We start from the raw sequence: 7278 nt of genomic DNA on the forward strand, positions 1-7278 counted from the left end.
TTCCTGATACACTGACACTCACTGATTTTTGACAGATGTGATACATACGAGAGCTCAGCCATACACTATTAAGTTCCAGTACATATGGAACTGGAGGTGAAAAGTGTTTCCGCCTGCCAATACTAAGCTAAAAGAGGAGGGAGAATGCATCCGTATAAAACATAATCAGGGATGGCAGTCCCAAATACAGGAACATGGAAAAAAAAGGGAATGTCACAACAGTACTGAATACGAAAATGATTGTACAAGTTTCATGGTTTCATGCTAACTGCCTTCCTGCCCTGTCTTGTATCTACTACTGTCTCTTTACCAAACTTCTGTTTTCCTCCTTCTGCCACTTCTGCAATAACTTAGAAGGTGGTTATTCAGGTCCATTAAGTTGATTAGAAATAGATACCTGTCTCCTGTTTAGAGATACTGTAATTGTTGGGATAAACAAGAAAAAAAAGTCTTGTCTTGGTCATGTAATGGCATGTCAGAGTTTGGGCTTTGCAGTGAAAGAAGAGCCATAGAGTTTCCTTTCCTTCCCACCTTGGCCTCCTGGCTTAATGTTGAGTTAATAGTCCATAGATCCTCAGCATGTTGGTGTGTCAGTTACAGATTAAGACAGTCATTTGGCTGGGGTTTAACAGTCATGCATATACAACATGTAAAAAGCAAGTGGTTTTGCTTTTTAAGTGTACCCTGGGTCCTTACGTGATTCCGTTATCGGATCCAAGGTGCTGCCAAAAGCTGGAAACGAACACAATGGAAAACCACCTTGATGTTAATGCTTGGTAGTGTTCCACTGTATGGTCAGTTTGTGTGTTGTTCTTTTCAGCACTTTTCCTGGTGGGTTTTGAGAAGGAAATGGCAGCAGTCTACACAGAGCAGCTACCATGTGTCCCTGCCTCCTCTGTTCACCTAGCTGTTTAAGCTGCCCTTGTCTAGTGGCTTTTATAGCCAGCAGTGAATTTTCCATGCTTCTCCAACGATTTGTGTAGCTTTCCACCCCCATTAACCATCTGCTGTTTTTCACACCCATGGCATTTTCACTGGGGCTGCTGCAGAATAGCCAGCGTGCACTTCGGAGGCAGATTAAAGGTGATTCAGAGCATAATGTGAAAACTGAGCTCTCCACAGTCTAGGTGGGTTCTGTCCCTTTAACTCACAGATGGCTCAGAGTCATAAAACCAAAACAGTTCTTCTTAGGACTCAGTCTGCACGTTTTTCAAACCCTAGTCCAGTCATTTTAAGAAATGACTTGGCTCAGTGAAGTGTGAATGTACCTCCAGAGCATTTGCAAAGCAAAAAAGAGATTTTGGCACTGTGCATCTTATTGTGTGTGTATTTTTCCCTTGAAAGATTTTGCCTTAAATAGTTGGGTTTTTTTTTTACCCAAGACTAACAAATCTCAGCAGCAAGACAGACCACATTGTGCTGCAAAGATCCTGTGTTTTCTAGTGAGGCAGAAGTTGTGGCTATTTACCAATTCATGGTTGCTTTTAATGGAGACTTTTAAATGTAACGTGCCAATGGAAGAAAAAAGAAAAATCATTGAAATGCTCAGGACATTCACTGCTATTAAAATCTTTAGGTTTTTAATTCTAATAAGCCAAAAAAAATTGCATTAAGCCAACTGAGCTGCATTTAAGCTGAGATAAATACTGGTATGCCCTAGTTAAGAGTGGATACACTGATTTCTTCTTGAAGAGAGGCAGTCTGTGTATCTCATAACTGTGTGTGCATTTTAACACCCCCAACCCAGTGCAGTCACTGCAGAATTAAAAGCTCCAATGAAGGTTCTATTGCCTTGCTTAAGATTATTTCACACCACGTGCAGGCTCCAAAGGGGAGTCTCCATAGGGAAATGTATTAACATACTTGTGAGTGGTGTTACTACCATCGTAACGCCCTATGGGATGTCGACAGCAGAGTATGTTGTCACTAAAACTCAGATGTGGTACTTAGGCACTACGCAGCCACACTTTTTCAGAAAGCATCCTGTCCTCTCTTGCTGACACTGCAGTTGGGTCTGACCATGGGCAGGTGACTCAAAAGTGTCTTGGTTTCCCTGTTGTTTGCCCAAGCAGAGTTTGAAGCAGTTGCCAAGGCAGTGAAAGGTAGAGTATCTGGTGGCTGCTTCTCCTGGTGTGTTTTGTGCTTGTTTCTTAACTGGATGCCGCTGGGAGTAGGAAGTGGGAAAAAGTTGCAGGCAAAGTCAGAACATCAGCTTTCTCCGGGCCATTGAGCCTGTAGAATGTGCCATGTACACTGGAGGCTGAGTGCTCTTTCTCTGTGGTCCCTTGCTTACAAGATCCCAGGATGAAGACAGAGCTGCTGCATTTCTCTGGCATCTTCTCTAACCCAGCAGCAGCCTAAAACTACTTTTTCTTTAGGATTTTTCCTACTGCATATGCCTCTTGCCCCAGCTTTGCACCGAATGAGGCCTTTGTCCTGCACTGTCCCTGAGCACTTACGTGCTTAAAAAAGATTAGCATCCTGCTGCTGAGAGCAGACACTCCACGTGAAGTTAATTTAGATCGTTCTGCTGTTCAACAAGCTGATATCAGCCCTTCTCCTTTGTCAAACTGGAAAACAAGAGCATGGAGTTGTCCCCTTCCCTTGGCCTCTCCAGGATGAGTCTCCTGTTACATCTGTGACCAAGCAACCGAATGAATATTCCCAGTCTGAAACTTGTTTGCACCTCTCAAGCATATTACAGAAATTCCTGAGGATGTTGATTCTGGCTAAGTAGGAATTGATCCTAGTGACTTCTGTTAGCAAGTGCAGCCTTGGGGGGAGAGTAAGGGAAGTGGTTGAGCTGTATTTGTGGAGAGGGTAAGAAGTCTACCTGGAACAACTTAATTTGTGATCCTCCAGTGAAGCAAAGGACTAGCACCAGCTCCTAGCCTGTACTCCTAAGGCAGCTGTCCCACTGGGTTTTATTCAGTCTCCCATGGGAAGGGAATCGGCCTCTAGTTAGAGAGATAAATGACTGAGTACGTAGAGCAACAACATGTAGTCTCTGCCCTAGGGTAAGATGAGGATGTGGATGAGTTGAAGTAGCCCTGAGCCATACTAGAGCAGTGAGAGGTAAGCAAACCTGTTGCATGGTCCTTTTTCCTTCCAAAGTCAAATGAGAGAGAGAGATGTTTTATGCCTCAGTATTTGGGATACAGAGCCCTCTCAGCTCATGCTTAAAACTAAACCAAAGCGTGTGGTGGGGAGGGTGTTCCTCCTCTGGTCCCAGTGCTCCCAGTGGAGCTCTCTCCTCCAGGAGGAGGTGGAAAGTGTTGTGTAAAGGTTAAGGACTGCAGAGATTAAAATGTCCTGGGGCCTGCTACAGTCCTGGGCCCACTGCAGCATGGCTTCTGCCTCCTTTGGATACCAGGTGGGTTTGTGATCAGCAGTCAACTGCTCAACTCTACAACCCCTCCGTAATATTTTAAATGGCAAAACCATTCACAACACGTATAGCTGAAAAAAACAAAAGCACTAAAATTCCTAATGCAATTTAGACATAAATATGGGGGAGGTGGCTTTTCTTGGAAGGACATCATGTACAAAACCGAGGGGAAGGGGATTGTATGGGATCATCCACGGCAGCCTGTCTGCCAGCACAGCATCTGTTTTTAATCGGCTAATCAGATCCTGTTTGAAGCCTTTCTCAGCTGTGCTTCCCCTGAAAACCAGATTCCTCATCCAGCTGGGGCAGGGCTGCTTGCAATTACAGCGTGGGTTGCACCAGAGCAGCAAACCCCAAAATGTTATCACGTGCTCAACACTTTCACTGCAATGTTACAAGCAGCCCTTACTCCAGGGAGGATGTAGGCAGCAGAGCCTCTTCTGCTTCATTCATCCCATGGACTGGAGTTTATTCTCCCCTTTTAGGGGTGAATGGCTGTTAAATGCCCATCCCTATGCTGTGGAAGAAGGTCTGCATGAGGAATAGAATCATAGAATCACAGAATGGTTTGGGTTGGAAAGGACCTTAACATCATCCAGTTCCAACCCCCTGCCATGGGCAGGGATGTCTTACAGTGTTGCCCAAGGCTCTGTCCATCCTGGCCTTGAACACTGGCAGGGATGGAGCATTCACAGCTTCTTTGGGCAACCTGTTCCAGTGCCTCACCACCCTCACAGTAAAGAACTTCTTCCTTATATCTAACCTGAACTTTCCCTGTTTCAGTTTGAACCCATCACCCCTTGTCCTGTCTCTACAGCATCAAGCAACAGTTCAGTGTCCTCTAAAACTGACGCTTCTGGGTGGAACTGGTTTTAGGAGTGAGATCTGGCTTTGTCGGCAGGGAGTCAGCAATGGTATGAGCAGCCTGAGTCAGGTCCTGGGGAGATGGTCTGGAGGGACTGTCCCCAGACTAGAGGCCCAAGCCAGAGTCTGCACCAGATCTGCATTGTGTCTGTATCAGTCAAGCGTGGTCCTGACTTGTCTCTGCCTGGTACCTGCAGCTGAACTGCTATCTGCATATGTGAATTTCAATCAATCACCCATTAAGGAAGCTGTGGGAAAACATGATGGGCTTAATCTCAGTCCTTTGGGAAGGTGCCCTAACTCACTGAGAACTGACATGGAGACCAGACACTCGGAAGAAAGGCTTAGCATGATCATTTATGTCTTGTTGCATTGCTGGTAGTTTTGGGGGAGAAAACCAAAAGCAGTTTTTAAGTAGTTGATAAGGAGAATGAATGGATTGTTGACCTTTTACTGGAGCCCTGGAGTGATGTAGTCAGGACCTCTGCTAGGACCAATTGTGTAGCCTGTGGCAGAGCAGTAGATGTCCTGTGTTGTGCATCTTTTCCCCATGAAAGCCTGCATGCCTGGTACCTTCAGGAAAGGGGTTCCTGTGCATGACTGGGGAATTTGGGTGGGAGGGTCTTCCTGGCTACCATAAACCTAAACTGCTTCTCCAGCTGCAGGTCTTACATGGCACATGGATGCATCATCTCCTGCATGGCCAGTGCAGATGGACTGTAGTCTGGCCTAATGCTTAAAGAAAGGGGTGGAGGTGGAGTTTCAGATGTGTATTGCTAAACAGAGTTACTTTATAAACAGGACCCTTCACAGTTGAGTCTTGTTTGTGGGCTTGCTTCTGTTTCTAGCATGACGCTGCAACAAACTCAGCCTACCATAAGGCAACACATAAAACACCAGGTGGTTGTGTTGGCATGTGAGTGTCCTGTGCTGGGATTAGGTAACATGGCCCAGAACGAGCCCAGTGTTGTCCACGGGTTTGTCATGCTTATTTTCTAGAAAGAACTGGTTACAAACCTTCTTTCTCATTCTCACCAGGATGTCTGAGCAATAAAGAGCTCAGAACTCCCGTGGTTTAAAAGGTTAATAACAGCAGCTGGCTGCTGTAACCACTTGGACACACTTAGGCATTGCTAATAGTTTGGCAAGAAAAGCTGTATTTACATCATCTGAACAGGTTTGCTTCTTTCCAAGTAAGATGTTACCAAGTCTGCCCAGAAAGTGATTTGCAAAGGTGGCTTTGTATATCAAAACCTAGCAGTAACGAACGACACAAGAACAGGGAAGGTGCAATGTGGCCCCTTGTCTGAATTTGTACTGGCAGTAAAGGAAACGACTGGCTGGCATATGTTAGTTCTGCTGGTTCTCTGGCTCAGTGATCCATCAGCATCCTCTTCATTGGATGCTGCTGCCCTGGGTTTCTACAAGAGCAGTGAGCCGCCATGTGCCTGCTGGATCAAACACCAGGGAAATGGCAAAGGTGGGCAAGAAAAAGTGTGCAGTTTGGGACAGGTGATCCACAGCAAATGAACCTGCTCTGCTCAGTAGCAGCCCAGCAGTAACAAGCCAACTGTAACCAAACTCTGCCCTCAGAGTTACATACACCCTGTGTGGACTGCGGCATTCCTGAAAGTCTTTGGCCACCTCTTCAGTAAGATGCAAGAACCCGGAGATGAGCCAGTACAGGAGATCCCAAAAGAGTCACTGCACCAGCCTGGCAAGTGCTCACCCAAGGACAGAAAAGTGGACAAAGAAACCTCAGAGCCTGAAGTCACTTGAATCTTTCACCATCTGCAGGTAAAGCCTAATCAGGCCAGTCCACCAAACCCTTTGAGTCTGCAAGGGAGGGGAAACCTGACACAAAAGTGCTGGGCATAGCTGAAACTCCCCCTGAAAGTGCTCTGCATTGCAAGCCAGGGCAATCCCTCTTTTCTGGTCTCAGTGGCCTTCAGAGGGCTGTACCACAGGTGGCTGGACAGTACGGCATTTCAGGAACACGCCTCTCTGATGTGGTATGAAAGCGCATCAGAAGCTTGCACATGCAATCAGTGTGAAATGTGAACTTGGGAAGATGTTACTGAGCAGATGTGCAACAGCATGGTCAGAACAAAAACATTAAACAAGAGTTTCTGTTCAGGGCCATCAGAAAGACCACTGAGCCAAAGAGCATTTGGAACATGCAAATGTGTTTTATGGTAACAGTAGGGTAGCTTCTTTTGGCAGATCCCAATGAAGTAGTTACATTAAAGGGAGATGCTCCGTGTCCCATCTCAGTAGCTTTGTTTGCACTTGAGCATCTATTTGAACTAGGGAATGAGATGGGTACCCAGTACAGCAGAGCATACCAAGACCCAGAGAAGATGATGGAGTTTCTGCACATCTCCATCTGGCTTTGAGCAACGTGTGCTTTTAGACATTTTTGGAGCCATTGATGCCGTTAGGCAAATTCTGCTCTGCTGCATCACATGTAAATGTTTCATTCTCCGTGCTGCAATCATCATTGTTACCATTAGCAAGCAAAACCAGTTAAATAGTCATTACAGAAGCAAAAGTGCAGAAACATTTCACAATTAGCAATGAGCCTTCAAAGTTGAGTCACTAAAAACAGACTTCGGGGCTGCCCCCACTGCAAAATGCATTGTTCCCTCCTGCCCCATCCTCCAGTGGCCTATGTCCAAGGAGTTCAAAGTGCAAAACCTTTCCAACACCTGGGTTGGAAAGGCATGCCAGTGTTTGCTGTTCTGTGCAAGTTACTTTACTGATTCAGATAGACAGCCAAGCAGTAGAACTAGAAACAGTCTTTACACCTGTGGAAAATACATTGCACTCAGCAGCAAGGTCTTCCCATGGAGGACTATTCTATTAGCATGTGCCCTCTGCCTGAAACACCACTCACCCACTGGCCTGAGGAAATACACTGCAACCCTGGAGCAGCCAACAAGGAAAACAGGGCTGTGAGCAGTTCCAGAGCACCCCATCCCATAGCACTGCTCGGTGCAGTTTTAAACCATCGTCATTAAATTGAC

This window comes from Pezoporus occidentalis, unplaced genomic scaffold, assembly GCF_034315485.1.
Source record: "Pezoporus occidentalis ecotype Australia unplaced genomic scaffold, CSIRO_AGI_Poc_V1 ctg104, whole genome shotgun sequence".
NCBI lineage: Eukaryota > Metazoa > Chordata > Aves > Psittaciformes > Psittacidae > Pezoporus > Pezoporus occidentalis.